This window comes from Gigantopelta aegis, unplaced genomic scaffold (genome assembly GCF_016097555.1).
Source record: "Gigantopelta aegis isolate Gae_Host unplaced genomic scaffold, Gae_host_genome ctg6108_pilon_pilon, whole genome shotgun sequence".
Lineage (NCBI taxonomy): Eukaryota > Metazoa > Mollusca > Gastropoda > Neomphalida > Peltospiridae > Gigantopelta > Gigantopelta aegis.
Genome location: NW_024534835.1, coordinates 1 through 14,489, shown reverse-complemented (window position 1 = coordinate 14,489; position 14,489 = coordinate 1). Strand labels below are relative to the sequence as shown.

The 14,489-nt window shown below is 38.1% G+C and overlaps 17 non-coding genes and 1 pseudogene across 17 annotated transcripts; 9 read left to right on the top strand and 9 right to left on the bottom strand.

Annotated features, from left to right (window-relative positions):
* The first annotated feature begins 551 nt into the window (after positions 1-551).
* Positions 552-657, top strand: LOC121366544. The gene has a single exon (XR_005957177.1). It is a non-coding gene; the product is annotated as a U6 spliceosomal RNA (small nuclear RNA).
* Positions 658-834: 177 nt separating this feature from the next.
* LOC121366532 lies at positions 835-973 on the bottom strand. Its single transcript, XR_005957167.1, has one exon. It is a non-coding gene; the product is annotated as a U4 spliceosomal RNA (small nuclear RNA).
* Positions 974-1,511: 538 nt separating this feature from the next.
* On the top strand, positions 1,512-1,617 carry LOC121366543. Its single transcript, XR_005957176.1, has one exon. It is a non-coding gene; the product is annotated as a U6 spliceosomal RNA (small nuclear RNA).
* Positions 1,618-1,794: 177 nt separating this feature from the next.
* LOC121366531 lies at positions 1,795-1,933 on the bottom strand. The gene has a single exon (XR_005957166.1). It is a non-coding gene; the product is annotated as a U4 spliceosomal RNA (small nuclear RNA).
* Positions 1,934-2,471: 538 nt separating this feature from the next.
* Positions 2,472-2,577, top strand: LOC121366542. Its single transcript, XR_005957175.1, has one exon. It is a non-coding gene; the product is annotated as a U6 spliceosomal RNA (small nuclear RNA).
* A 177-nt stretch (positions 2,578-2,754) lies between these two features.
* LOC121366533 lies at positions 2,755-2,917 on the bottom strand (annotated as a pseudogene).
* A 6,248-nt stretch (positions 2,918-9,165) lies between these two features.
* LOC121366540 lies at positions 9,166-9,271 on the top strand. The gene has a single exon (XR_005957173.1). It is a non-coding gene; the product is annotated as a U6 spliceosomal RNA (small nuclear RNA).
* Positions 9,272-9,448: 177 nt separating this feature from the next.
* LOC121366530 lies at positions 9,449-9,587 on the bottom strand. The gene has a single exon (XR_005957165.1). It is a non-coding gene; the product is annotated as a U4 spliceosomal RNA (small nuclear RNA).
* Positions 9,588-10,125: 538 nt separating this feature from the next.
* On the top strand, positions 10,126-10,231 carry LOC121366539. The gene has a single exon (XR_005957172.1). It is a non-coding gene; the product is annotated as a U6 spliceosomal RNA (small nuclear RNA).
* Positions 10,232-10,408: 177 nt separating this feature from the next.
* On the bottom strand, positions 10,409-10,547 carry LOC121366547. Its single transcript, XR_005957180.1, has one exon. It is a non-coding gene; the product is annotated as a U4 spliceosomal RNA (small nuclear RNA).
* A 538-nt stretch (positions 10,548-11,085) lies between these two features.
* Positions 11,086-11,191, top strand: LOC121366538. Its single transcript, XR_005957171.1, has one exon. It is a non-coding gene; the product is annotated as a U6 spliceosomal RNA (small nuclear RNA).
* Positions 11,192-11,368: 177 nt separating this feature from the next.
* LOC121366546 lies at positions 11,369-11,507 on the bottom strand. Its single transcript, XR_005957179.1, has one exon. It is a non-coding gene; the product is annotated as a U4 spliceosomal RNA (small nuclear RNA).
* Positions 11,508-12,045: 538 nt separating this feature from the next.
* Positions 12,046-12,151, top strand: LOC121366537. Its single transcript, XR_005957170.1, has one exon. It is a non-coding gene; the product is annotated as a U6 spliceosomal RNA (small nuclear RNA).
* Positions 12,152-12,328: 177 nt separating this feature from the next.
* On the bottom strand, positions 12,329-12,467 carry LOC121366545. Its single transcript, XR_005957178.1, has one exon. It is a non-coding gene; the product is annotated as a U4 spliceosomal RNA (small nuclear RNA).
* Positions 12,468-13,005: 538 nt separating this feature from the next.
* LOC121366535 lies at positions 13,006-13,111 on the top strand. The gene has a single exon (XR_005957169.1). It is a non-coding gene; the product is annotated as a U6 spliceosomal RNA (small nuclear RNA).
* A 177-nt stretch (positions 13,112-13,288) lies between these two features.
* LOC121366541 lies at positions 13,289-13,427 on the bottom strand. The gene has a single exon (XR_005957174.1). It is a non-coding gene; the product is annotated as a U4 spliceosomal RNA (small nuclear RNA).
* A 538-nt stretch (positions 13,428-13,965) lies between these two features.
* On the top strand, positions 13,966-14,071 carry LOC121366534. Its single transcript, XR_005957168.1, has one exon. It is a non-coding gene; the product is annotated as a U6 spliceosomal RNA (small nuclear RNA).
* A 177-nt stretch (positions 14,072-14,248) lies between these two features.
* On the bottom strand, positions 14,249-14,387 carry LOC121366529. The gene has a single exon (XR_005957164.1). It is a non-coding gene; the product is annotated as a U4 spliceosomal RNA (small nuclear RNA).
* Positions 14,388-14,489: the final 102 nt, after the last annotated feature.

Sequence of the window (14,489 nt, the reverse complement as noted above, 5' to 3'; positions counted from 1 at the left end):
ACTGCGCAAAGCTGAAAAAAATACACTTTGTCAGTTGGGTTATACGAAAAGACCGTTCTTACATTATACTTTATTTTTGTCTTCTACATAATTCATCACATTGTGCTACATTTGTAACACACAAAACGCTCATTTTAAATATAATCTGAGACGTGCTTCGTTTTGTGCTCCTCGCCGGAACACGATCCGCAGCGTACCAGTGGGAAAGTACAGACAATTTTAGTAATTATCATAATGCGATTCGTTCCTTCATACTGTCGTTTCCAAGACGCTCGTTATGTTGTGACGTCATCGTGGCGCAAACGGCAGTTACCCATCCTTAAAGACAGTACGTTCTATTTATGCATGCTGAGAGTCAATGAGACGGTACGATATCGGTTATGGTTGACTTCAGTATTGGAAGTTATGTGTGGCCTCTTTGATAAACATAGACATATGTTCCAGAGAAGAATGCGTAATTTACTACTTGTATTTATGAATGTTCTAATAACCATCTGCATATACACGTACTACATCTTAGCTATATAAACCGAAAAGTGGCTCCTACTAGTGTACTGTTCACGCAGTACATATACTAAAATTGGAACGATACAGAGAAGATTAGCATGGCCCCTGCGCAAGGATGACACGCAAATTCGTGAAGCGTTCCATATTTTTTTTCACTAACACATGAATACAAATACAAATATGCGCGCAAGCATTTACATGACATAATCAACAGAGAAAACAAGCAAACAAGTGAGTAAAAAATCAATAACAACAGCAAATTGTAATGAGAGTTGTTACTTCTTTTTAAACTAGACATCTTTAGTTCTTATATTTTGTTTAGAGTAGCCCCCGTAGAGGCAATTAAAAATTGTGCTAGCCGCCCAGTTAAGGGCGTCTGCACGGGGTATTGGGAATAGTTTTCAACTAGCAATAACCACGCCTCGGATACACCTCACTGGCTATGGTATTGCCACTGCGCAAAGCTGAAAAAAATACACTTTGTCAGTTGGGTTATACGAAAAGACCGTTCTTACATTATACTTTATTTTTGTCTTCTACATAATTCATCACATTGTGCTACATTTGTAACACACAAAACGCTCATTTTAAATATAATCTGAGACGTGCTTCGTTTTGTGCTCCTCGCCGGAACACGATCCGCAGCGTACCAGTGGGAAAGTACAGACAATTTTAGTAATTATCATAATGCGATTCGTTCCTTCATACTGTCGTTTCCAAGACGCTCGTTATGTTGTGACGTCATCGTGGCGCAAACGGCAGTTACCCATCCTTAAAGACAGTACGTTCTATTTATGCATGCTGAGAGTCAATGAGACGGTACGATATCGGTTATGGTTGACTTCAGTATTGGAAGTTATGTGTGGCCTCTTTGATAAACATAGACATATGTTCCAGAGAAGAATGCGTAATTTACTACTTGTATTTATGAATGTTCTAATAACCATCTGCATATACACGTACTACATCTTAGCTATATAAACCGAAAAGTGGCTCCTACTAGTGTACTGTTCACGCAGTACATATACTAAAATTGGAACGATACAGAGAAGATTAGCATGGCCCCTGCGCAAGGATGACACGCAAATTCGTGAAGCGTTCCATATTTTTTTTCACTAACACATGAATACAAATACAAATATGCGCGCAAGCATTTACATGACATAATCAACAGAGAAAACAAGCAAACAAGTGAGTAAAAAATCAATAACAACAGCAAATTGTAATGAGAGTTGTTACTTCTTTTTAAACTAGACATCTTTAGTTCTTATATTTTGTTTAGAGTAGCCCCCGTAGAGGCAATTAAAAATTGTGCTAGCCGCCCAGTTAAGGGCGTCTGCACGGGGTATTGGGAATAGTTTTCAACTAGCAATAACCACGCCTCGGATACACCTCACTGGCTATGGTATTGCCACTGCGCAAAGCTGAAAAAAATACACTTTGTCAGTTGGGTTATACGAAAAGACCGTTCTTACATTATACTTTATTTTTGTCTTCTACATAATTCATCACATTGTGCTACATTTGTAACACACAAAACGCTCATTTTAAATATAATCTGAGACGTGCTTCGTTTTGTGCTCCTCGCCGGAACACGATCCGCAGCGTACCAGTGGGAAAGTACAGACAATTTTAGTAATTATCATAATGCGATTCGTTCCTTCATACTGTCGTTTCCAAGACGCTCGTTATGTTGTGACGTCATCGTGGCGCAAACGGCAGTTACCCATCCTTAAAGACAGTACGTTCTATTTATGCATGCTGAGAGTCAATGAGACGGTACGATATCGGTTATGGTTGACTTCAGTATTGGAAGTTATGTGTGGCCTCTTTGATAAACATAGACATATGTTCCAGAGAAGAATGCGTAATTTACTACTTGTATTTATGAATGTTCTAATAACCATCTGCATATACACGTACTACATCTTAGCTATATAAACCGAAAAGTGGCTCCTACTAGTGTACTGTTCACGCAGTACATATACTAAAATTGGAACGATACAGAGAAGATTAGCATGGCCCCTGCGCAAGGATGACACGCAAATTCGTGAAGCGTTCCATATTTTTTTTCACTAACACATGAATACAAATACAAATATGCGCGCAAGCATTTACATGACATAATCAACAGAGAAAACAAGCAAACAAGTGAGTAAAAAATCAATAACAACAGCAAATTGTAATGAGAGTTGTTACTTCTTTTTAAACTAGACATCTTTAGTTCTTATATTTTGTTTAGAGTAGCCCCCGTAGAGGCAATTAAAAATTGTGCTAGCCGCCCAGTTAAGGGCGTCTGCACGGGGTATTGGGAATAGTTTTCAACTAGCAATAACCACGCCTCGGATTTTTTTTTTATTTCGAGGAAATCACCCAAAAAGGGGTTCCCCATTTATTCCTGCATGAAGACATAATCAATAACAGGAATCAATATATGAATGAAAATGAACATGAACGATTGATGATTGATGATACATACAACGAAAATGAAAATGATTATCAATGAAAACTGCACACACCTCCCTTAATATATATACAACATGATCACATTCACACCACACACAACTATATACAACATGATCACACTCACACCGCACACAACTACTCAAAATATATTACATATTACCATGTAAAACTTATAACCAGTGAATTGAAAACAAACACAAAACTGCACACACCTCCCTTAATATATACAACATGATCACACTCACACAGCGCACAATTACTCACTAACACAGAAAAACTCTCCCCCCTCTTAATAATACCAAATTTGAAAAATACAAGAAATGCCTTCTCAACAAGACATTACATACCACCATAAAAAAAATAAAACCATTGAATTGAAAACCTACTACCAAATATCAGTGAAGATTACCAAATCGGAGACCTGTATATCAATATGATGACTATAAAATTCAAATATGAAATATTAACCTACTCCCCGTATCCACATGACAAAACAAATCAGTACATAACCATAGTTTAACAAATTCAAAATCTGACATACGAAAAAAATCTACCCTAATCCTACTTTTTAAATGTGCCAAAAACCTGAGTACTAACTGGTTACTAGTTACCACCTTTCGATCAAATATAACTGCATTCCTTACAACCCATATAATATACTTATAGTAAGATAACAAAATTAACCCAATATCCCGACGAACCGACGAACCACTAAGGGGAAGTAACCCAAATCGAACTAACTCGTAATCAATATTAACTTTACCTTTCGTTAAATCTAACAACCAACCAAATATAATATTTCTAAGAGGGCGAACAAAAGTACAATCATAAAATAAATGTTGAGCACTCTCTACTGCTAAATTACATAAGAAACACTGCTTAAAAAGAGAAATACGTCTAGCATATAACTGATAGGCTAACGGTAAAGAGTGATAGATTAATCTATAATACAATGATTTAGTGACCGGATCGATACACTTATTATGCAAATTAGTCCATACTAAAGGAAAATCAATACGTGGAAAAGCAATAACTGTAGAATGACACTGAGCTACGTTATGAAGTAAAATATTATAAAAAGACCTAGTATTTAAAAGAAACCAATTATCTATGTCACATAACTCCTCTAACTCCCGCAATGCAGCTAAACAGTTTAAATAAAATAAAGGAATAAACTCACTGTGTGGAATTAAATTATTCTTAAACGACTCATCATAATCCCGTAACGATAATCCTATCCAGTATGTAGCAAAAAAACTCCACTTAGCATCCGACCCAATTATTAAACTACGCAGGTGAGACAACAACAAAGCTTTAACTTTAACCTTAACATTAACTAAACCAACCCCACCGTTATCCTTACTCTGATATACCACTACACGCTTAATAGGCTCATTTTTAGACAGCCACAAAAATTTAAAAAGTTCCCTTTCAAAGAGTTTTAAATAATGCTCTGTAACAGGGCGAACACTAGCCACGTACCACAATTTACTACAAGCCATTATATTAGAAAATACACTTTTTCCAAAAATAGAAACACTGCGACTTTTAGCCAAACTTAACACTTTACGGAATTTAGAAAGAACAGGAACCCAAACGTCATCCTCGTCAAATTTAGTACCCGTCAAAACCCCCACAATTTATTATGGTCGATCCAAGAAATGCCAAAAGGATGATCGGACCGACTTTTCCATTTACCCAAAAAAATACCAAAAGTTTTAGCCAAATTTAATTTAGCCCCAGAAGCCAAACCGAAACGATCGCAAATAGAAAAAACCCGCTTAATGGATGACTCTTCTGTAATTACCACCGTACAGTCATCAGCATACGCCGAGACTGTACTAATTTCAGAGGTTCCTGGAAGTTTTAAACCGATAATTTCCGAATCCGAACGCAGTTTCATCAATAATGGCTCTATTACCAAAACATAAAGCAAGGGAGACAACCCACAACCCTGACGCACCGAACGAGTCACCGGAAAAGGGGCAGATATAAATTGATTAACGATGACCGAACTAAAAATATCATTATAAAGAATGGATACCCATTTACAAAATTTCGGACCAAAACCATAACAGCTTAAGGCTTTAAACAAAAACTGATGAGAAACACGATCAAATGCTTTCTCTTGATCTAAACATAAAAATGCGCACGCTAAATCTTTTTGATCGACATAATCTGAAATATTCCTTAACAAATGCGCATTATCTAAAATTGAACGACCGGGAACAGAGCACGTTTGATCTAAATGGATCAGATCTTCCATGACCTCTCTCAGACGCAACGTTAAAATTTTTGACAAAATTTTATAATCCACATTTAAAAGAGAGATTGGTCGATAATTTTTCACAAACTCAGACTTATTCTCATCCTTACAAATTAAAATGATATATGAATTTCTCAACGAAGGAGGGAGAATACCTTCTTTAAAAGCCAAATTATAAACATGTAACAACGCATCTCCTAAAACATCAAAATTATACAAATAAAACTCTTTTGAAAAACCATCTGAACCAGGAGATGTGTCAGATTTCATTTTCTTTAACGCCAAAAGAATTTCTCCCTTAGAAATAGGACGATCTAAAAACTCACTGAAAGTAGCATCCAACGTTTGAACCCCACCCAAAAATTCATCTACAGCTGCATCATCTATATCCTGTACACTAAAAAGTTTTGAATAAAATTCTCTAAAAACCCCCAAAATTTCCTTAGAAGAAGTAACTTTCACATTATTATTGTCTAAAATACTATTAATAGCTTTCTTCTTACCTTTAGAATTTTCTAACTTTAAAAAATATTTAGTAGGCTTTTCTGCATCTTCTAACACTCTAGCTCTTGAACGAATCACCGCCCCCCTATCCCTCTCCTTCTCTAACATTAATAGCTGATTTTTGACTTCTTTAATTTGATCAATAAAACACCCCGGCTGATAAGATTCTGCTACAGATAACTTAGTAAATTCTCTCTCTAAAGACCTTTTGCTAGAAAAATAAAGTTTACTTTTATATTTAGAATAAGAAATAATGAACTTTTTTAACTCTTCTTTAAATTGATCCCATCCTTTTAAAGTAAAATCTAACTTACTAATCCTATGCAAACAAAATAATTTAACCTCATCCTTTAATTCATCCCCTAACAAAGAATTATTAAATTTCCAATACCCCGGTCCAAATTCTAACCCACAAACGTTATCTAAAGAAAGTTCAATAAAATCATGATCGGAAAAAGAACAGGGTAAAATATTAAAAGACTTAATATTATTTAGAAATGAACTAGAAATATAAAACCTATCTAACCTACAAGCCATAAAAGAATTTCGCCAAGTAACTGAAACTTTATGAGGAAATAAGGATCTAAAACTATCAATAAGACCAAAGTCATGACGAAGCACCTTTAAATTATCTGAACCCACCATTCCTCTAGTAGGATTCCCCCCTAATTTATCTAACCTAACATTACTAACACAGTTAAAATCCCCACCAAAAATAATCACACGATTAGTGCAAAAATTAGAATACAAGTTATCAAAAAATTGAACTCGATCTAAATCGTTATTGGGAGCATAAACATTAATTAGTCTAAACAAAGTATTACAAAACATAACATCGATAACAATTAAGCGCCCCTCTAAATCATGATAAACTTTCTGAACACCCACCCCTAACCTATTCGAAAAATAAACACCCACCCCCCTACTACGGTTTGATCCAAAACTCCAAAAACATTTCCCCCCCAAAATACCACCCACCGATTTGGCTACTGTTAAATTATAAATATGCGTTTCCTGCATAAACACTATATCAGGTTTCTTATCTAAAATTACTTGTTGCAAGAAACGCGTTTTACGACCCCCAAGTAACCCACTACAATTAATCGATAATAATTTAAAAGACGCCATCATATTGAAAGCCAGTAGAACCCTTTCTTCAACCTAAAAAGAAAAAAACTAAAAGCACTCAAGCTAAGAACACAATGCAAACTACACAATGTCACAGTGACATACCAACGGAATGCACGAGCACACTCAGACAGATAATAACCTAGTACAATGGAATGCAATACTACTGACCCAAGCTCATTCAACGAGAACACTAAAAAACACAAACATTCAAAGCCACTCACAATCAATAGCACACATACCACAAGGGACAAAAACCAGGGGGTGGTGCAAATAATTAAAATGGCCATGAGAAAAACAAAAACAAAAACAAACTACTTAATCCTACTTTTTTTCACCGCACTCCCACCCTTTACAGAGTAAGGAGCCTTCCGGGGAGCCACCATAGAAGGGAGCTTCGAATGAAGAGCCCTCCCATCGTCCTCCCTTGAACCCTGAGAGTCGGAAAGGGGGCTGAGTAGGCTATCCAACTCACTGTCCCCTTCCCCCTCCATCCCAAACACTGCAAACCTGTTAGACAACAACACTGTCTGTCCAGGCTGCAGTGACGGTACTAAATCCCCCCCCACCAACCCCCCCGCTGCCTCTGAAACGTCACACCACCGGCCCGACGCCCGACGTTCCAGTATGACTCTCACCCCCAGTAACTTCCATCCCATCCCCAATATTCCCCCTCTCCCTTTCACTAATAACCTCACTACTCCCTTCGTCACCAACCTTCCCTTTATTGCTATCATCCACCCCACCCCCATTCCTAATATCACTCCCACTGTCTTTCTTTTCTGTGTCTTCCCGCACCACTTCTTCTGTCATCCCTTGTTCCGTCTCCTTCTGTCTCTCCGCCACTTTCTGTCGCTCTGCCTCCTTCTGTCTCTCCGTCTCTTTCTGTCGTTCTGCCTCTTTCTGTCGCTCTGCCTCTTTCTGTCGCTCCGTCTTTTTCTGTCGCTCCGTCTCTCCTGTCTCATTCTGCCCGCTCACCTCTGTCTCTGCCCCAGTCTCTTCCATTGCCTCTTCTCTCTCTGAAATATCCCCTCGCACTCTGGCCGCATATGTGTTATCAGCAGGCTTTCCTCTACAGTTCTGCCGAGTGTGACCTCTCCGGTTACACTTAAAACATAAAGGGCCACGCCCTTCCACAGAAACTAAAAAAGTGTAACCTTCAAATTCCACTGTGTCTGGAATATCCGCCCGCTTGTCCAGAGGAATGCGGACCACCACACTACGCACTCCTGTTCTAATGTGTTCCTGGCCTTTAACACTAGATGTTTCCCAGTCATAAGAAATCACTTCTCCCTCCAACGTTTCATGAAAAAACTCATGCACAAAGTCACGGTTGATCCAACCAGGCAGCCAGTGCAACCTAGCCCGGAACACAAAAAAGTCACCCATACACACAAAAAAGTTACATCCACGAATATGTAGTTCTGGTACTTGATTTACAAAATCTCGACGTACCTCTTCAGTAGCAAAAATCACAGCCCAACTTGAAAAGCGCCCCTGAAAAACACATTCTACATCCTCCATTGCCACGTGATCCGACAGTATTGACATTACATCATCTCTTGAAACAAAGGTTCTTCTCATGGAAGGCATACATAGTGACGCCGTACGGCCCAACTCATCAATGTCAATGAAGCGATTTGACATGATGAGTCAAAATAAATTTTTTGGGTCTAAAAAGACCCAAAAACACAATAAATTATTTGTTAAACAATAAATAGCAATTAAAGCGAAGGTATTGCCACTGCGCAAAGCTGAAAAAAATACACTTTGTCAGTTGGGTTATACGAAAAGACCGTTCTTACATTATACTTTATTTTTGTCTTCTACATAATTCATCACATTGTGCTACATTTGTAACACACAAAACGCTCATTTTAAATATAATCTGAGACGTGCTTCGTTTTGTGCTCCTCGCCGGAACACGATCCGCAGCGTACCAGTGGGAAAGTACAGACAATTTTAGTAATTATCATAATGCGATTCGTTCCTTCATACTGTCGTTTCCAAGACGCTCGTTATGTTGTGACGTCATCGTGGCGCAAACGGCAGTTACCCATCCTTAAAGACAGTACGTTCTATTTATGCATGCTGAGAGTCAATGAGACGGTACGATATCGGTTATGGTTGACTTCAGTATTGGAAGTTATGTGTGGCCTCTTTGATAAACACAGACATATGTTCCAGAGAAGAATGCGTAATTTACTACTTGTATTTATGAATGTTCTAATAACCATCTGCATATACACGTACTACATCTTAGCTATATAAACCGAAAAGTGGCTCCTACTAGTGTACTGTTCACGCAGTACATATACTAAAATTGGAACGATACAGAGAAGATTAGCATGGCCCCTGCGCAAGGATGACACGCAAATTCGTGAAGCGTTCCATATTTTTTTTCACTAACACATGAATACAAATACAAATATGCGCGCAAGCATTTACATGACATAATCAACAGAGAAAACAAGCAAACAAGTGAGTAAAAAATCAATAACAACAGCAAATTGTAATGAGAGTTGTTACTTCTTTTTAAACTAGACATCTTTAGTTCTTATATTTTGTTTAGAGTAGCCCCCGTAGAGGCAATTAAAAATTGTGCTAGCCGCCCAGTTAAGGGCGTCTGCACGGGGTATTGGGAATAGTTTTCAACTAGCAATAACCACGCCTCGGATACACCTCACTGGCTATGGTATTGCCACTGCGCAAAGCTGAAAAAAATACACTTTGTCAGTTGGGTTATACGAAAAGACCGTTCTTACATTATACTTTATTTTTGTCTTCTACATAATTCATCACATTGTGCTACATTTGTAACACACAAAACGCTCATTTTAAATATAATCTGAGACGTGCTTCGTTTTGTGCTCCTCGCCGGAACACGATCCGCAGCGTACCAGTGGGAAAGTACAGACAATTTTAGTAATTATCATAATGCGATTCGTTCCTTCATACTGTCGTTTCCAAGACGCTCGTTATGTTGTGACGTCATCGTGGCGCAAACGGCAGTTACCCATCCTTAAAGACAGTACGTTCTATTTATGCATGCTGAGAGTCAATGAGACGGTACGATATCGGTTATGGTTGACTTCAGTATTGGAAGTTATGTGTGGCCTCTTTGATAAACACAGACATATGTTCCAGAGAAGAATGCGTAATTTACTACTTGTATTTATGAATGTTCTAATAACCATCTGCATATACACGTACTACATCTTAGCTATATAAACCGAAAAGTGGCTCCTACTAGTGTACTGTTCACGCAGTACATATACTAAAATTGGAACGATACAGAGAAGATTAGCATGGCCCCTGCGCAAGGATGACACGCAAATTCGTGAAGCGTTCCATATTTTTTTTCACTAACACATGAATACAAATACAAATATGCGCGCAAGCATTTACATGACATAATCAACAGAGAAAACAAGCAAACAAGTGAGTAAAAAATCAATAACAACAGCAAATTGTAATGAGAGTTGTTACTTCTTTTTAAACTAGACATCTTTAGTTCTTATATTTTGTTTAGAGTAGCCCCCGTAGAGGCAATTAAAAATTGTGCTAGCCGCCCAGTTAAGGGCGTCTGCACGGGGTATTGGGAATAGTTTTCAACTAGCAATAACCACGCCTCGGATACACCTCACTGGCTATGGTATTGCCACTGCGCAAAGCTGAAAAAAATACACTTTGTCAGTTGGGTTATACGAAAAGACCGTTCTTACATTATACTTTATTTTTGTCTTCTACATAATTCATCACATTGTGCTACATTTGTAACACACAAAACGCTCATTTTAAATATAATCTGAGACGTGCTTCGTTTTGTGCTCCTCGCCGGAACACGATCCGCAGCGTACCAGTGGGAAAGTACAGACAATTTTAGTAATTATCATAATGCGATTCGTTCCTTCATACTGTCGTTTCCAAGACGCTCGTTATGTTGTGACGTCATCGTGGCGCAAACGGCAGTTACCCATCCTTAAAGACAGTACGTTCTATTTATGCATGCTGAGAGTCAATGAGACGGTACGATATCGGTTATGGTTGACTTCAGTATTGGAAGTTATGTGTGGCCTCTTTGATAAACACAGACATATGTTCCAGAGAAGAATGCGTAATTTACTACTTGTATTTATGAATGTTCTAATAACCATCTGCATATACACGTACTACATCTTAGCTATATAAACCGAAAAGTGGCTCCTACTAGTGTACTGTTCACGCAGTACATATACTAAAATTGGAACGATACAGAGAAGATTAGCATGGCCCCTGCGCAAGGATGACACGCAAATTCGTGAAGCGTTCCATATTTTTTTTCACTAACACATGAATACAAATACAAATATGCGCGCAAGCATTTACATGACATAATCAACAGAGAAAACAAGCAAACAAGTGAGTAAAAAATCAATAACAACAGCAAATTGTAATGAGAGTTGTTACTTCTTTTTAAACTAGACATCTTTAGTTCTTATATTTTGTTTAGAGTAGCCCCCGTAGAGGCAATTAAAAATTGTGCTAGCCGCCCAGTTAAGGGCGTCTGCACGGGGTATTGGGAATAGTTTTCAACTAGCAATAACCACGCCTCGGATACACCTCACTGGCTATGGTATTGCCACTGCGCAAAGCTGAAAAAAATACACTTTGTCAGTTGGGTTATACGAAAAGACCGTTCTTACATTATACTTTATTTTTGTCTTCTACATAATTCATCACATTGTGCTACATTTGTAACACACAAAACGCTCATTTTAAATATAATCTGAGACGTGCTTCGTTTTGTGCTCCTCGCCGGAACACGATCCGCAGCGTACCAGTGGGAAAGTACAGACAATTTTAGTAATTATCATAATGCGATTCGTTCCTTCATACTGTCGTTTCCAAGACGCTCGTTATGTTGTGACGTCATCGTGGCGCAAACGGCAGTTACCCATCCTTAAAGACAGTACGTTCTATTTATGCATGCTGAGAGTCAATGAGACGGTACGATATCGGTTATGGTTGACTTCAGTATTGGAAGTTATGTGTGGCCTCTTTGATAAACACAGACATATGTTCCAGAGAAGAATGCGTAATTTACTACTTGTATTTATGAATGTTCTAATAACCATCTGCATATACACGTACTACATCTTAGCTATATAAACCGAAAAGTGGCTCCTACTAGTGTACTGTTCACGCAGTACATATACTAAAATTGGAACGATACAGAGAAGATTAGCATGGCCCCTGCGCAAGGATGACACGCAAATTCGTGAAGCGTTCCATATTTTTTTTCACTAACACATGAATACAAATACAAATATGCGCGCAAGCATTTACATGACATAATCAACAGAGAAAACAAGCAAACAAGTGAGTAAAAAATCAATAACAACAGCAAATTGTAATGAGAGTTGTTACTTCTTTTTAAACTAGACATCTTTAGTTCTTATATTTTGTTTAGAGTAGCCCCCGTAGAGGCAATTAAAAATTGTGCTAGCCGCCCAGTTAAGGGCGTCTGCACGGGGTATTGGGAATAGTTTTCAACTAGCAATAACCACGCCTCGGATACACCTCACTGGCTATGGTATTGCCACTGCGCAAAGCTGAAAAAAATACACTTTGTCAGTTGGGTTATACGAAAAGACCGTTCTTACATTATACTTTATTTTTGTCTTCTACATAATTCATCACATTGTGCTACATTTGTAACACACAAAACGCTCATTTTAAATATAATCTGAGACGTGCTTCGTTTTGTGCTCCTCGCCGGAACACGATCCGCAGCGTACCAGTGGGAAAGTACAGACAATTTTAGTAATTATCATAATGCGATTCGTTCCTTCATACTGTCGTTTCCAAGACGCTCGTTATGTTGTGACGTCATCGTGGCGCAAACGGCAGTTACCCATCCTTAAAGACAGTACGTTCTATTTATGCATGCTGAGAGTCAATGAGACGGTACGATATCGGTTATGGTTGACTTCAGTATTGGAAGTTATGTGTGGCCTCTTTGATAAACACAGACATATGTTCCAGAGAAGAATGCGTAATTTACTACTTGTATTTATGAATGTTCTAATAACCATCTGCATATACACGTACTACATCTTAGCTATATAAACCGAAAAGTGGCTCCTACTAGTGTACTGTTCACGCAGTACATATACTAAAATTGGAACGATACAGAGAAGATTAGCATGGCCCCTGCGCAAGGATGACACGCAAATTCGTGAAGCGTTCCATATTTTTTTTCACTAACACATGAATACAAATACAAATATGCGCGCAAGCATTTACATGACATAATCAACAGAGAAAACAAGCAAACAAGTGAGTAAAAAATCAATAACAACAGCAAATTGTAATGAGAGTTGTTACTTCTTTTTAAACTAGACATCTTTAGTTCTTATATTTTGTTTAGAGTAGCCCCCGTAGAGGCAATTAAAAATTGTGCTAGCCGCCCAGTTAAGGGCGTCTGCACGGGGTATTGGGAATAGTTTTCAACTAGCAATAACCACGCCTCGGATACACCTCACTGGCTATGGTATTGCCACTGCGCAAAGCTGAAAAAAATACACTTTGTCAGTTGGGTTATACGAAAAGACCGTTCTTACATTATACTTTATTTTTGTCTTCTACATAATTCATCACATTGTGCTACATTTGTAACACACAAAACGCTCATTTTAAATATAATCTGAGACGTGCTTCGTTTTGTGCTCCTCGCCGGAACACGATCCGCAGCGTACCAGTGGGAAAGTACAGACAATTTTAGTAATTATCATAATGCGATTCGTTCCTTCATACTGTCGTTTCCAAGACGCTCGTTATGTTGTGACGTCATCGTGGCGCAAACGGCAGTTACCCATCCTTAAAGACAGTACGTTCTATTTATGCATGCTGAGAGTCAATGAGACGGTACGATATCGGTTATGGTTGACTTCAGTATTGGAAGTTATGTGTGGCCTCTTTGATAAACACAGACATATGTTCCAGAGAAGAATGCGTAATTTACTACTTGTATTTATGAATGTTCTAATAACCATCTGCATATACACGTACTACATCTTAGCTATATAAACCGAAAAGTGGCTCCTACTAGTGTACTGTTCACGCAGTACATATACTAAAATTGGAACGATACAGAGAAGATTAGCATGGCCCCTGCGCAAGGATGACACGCAAATTCGTGAAGCGTTCCATATTTTTTTTCACTAACACATGAATACAAATACAAATATGCGCGCAAGCATTTACATGACATAATCAACAGAGAAAACAAGCAAACAAGTGAGTAAAAAATCAATAACAACAGCAAATTGTAATGAGAGTTGTTACTTCTTTTTAAACTAGACATCTTTAGTTCTTATATTTTGTTTAGAGTAGCCCCCGTAGAGGCAATTAAAAATTGTGCTAGCCGCCCAGTTAAGGGCGTCTGCACGGGGTATTGGGAATAGTTTTCAACTAGCAATAACCACGCCTCGGATACACCTCACTGGCTATGGTATTGCCACTGCGCAAAGCTGAAAAAAATACACTTTGTCAGTTGGGTTATACGAAAAGACCGTTCTTACATTATACTTTATTTTTGTCTTCTACATAATTCATCACATTGTGCTACATTTGT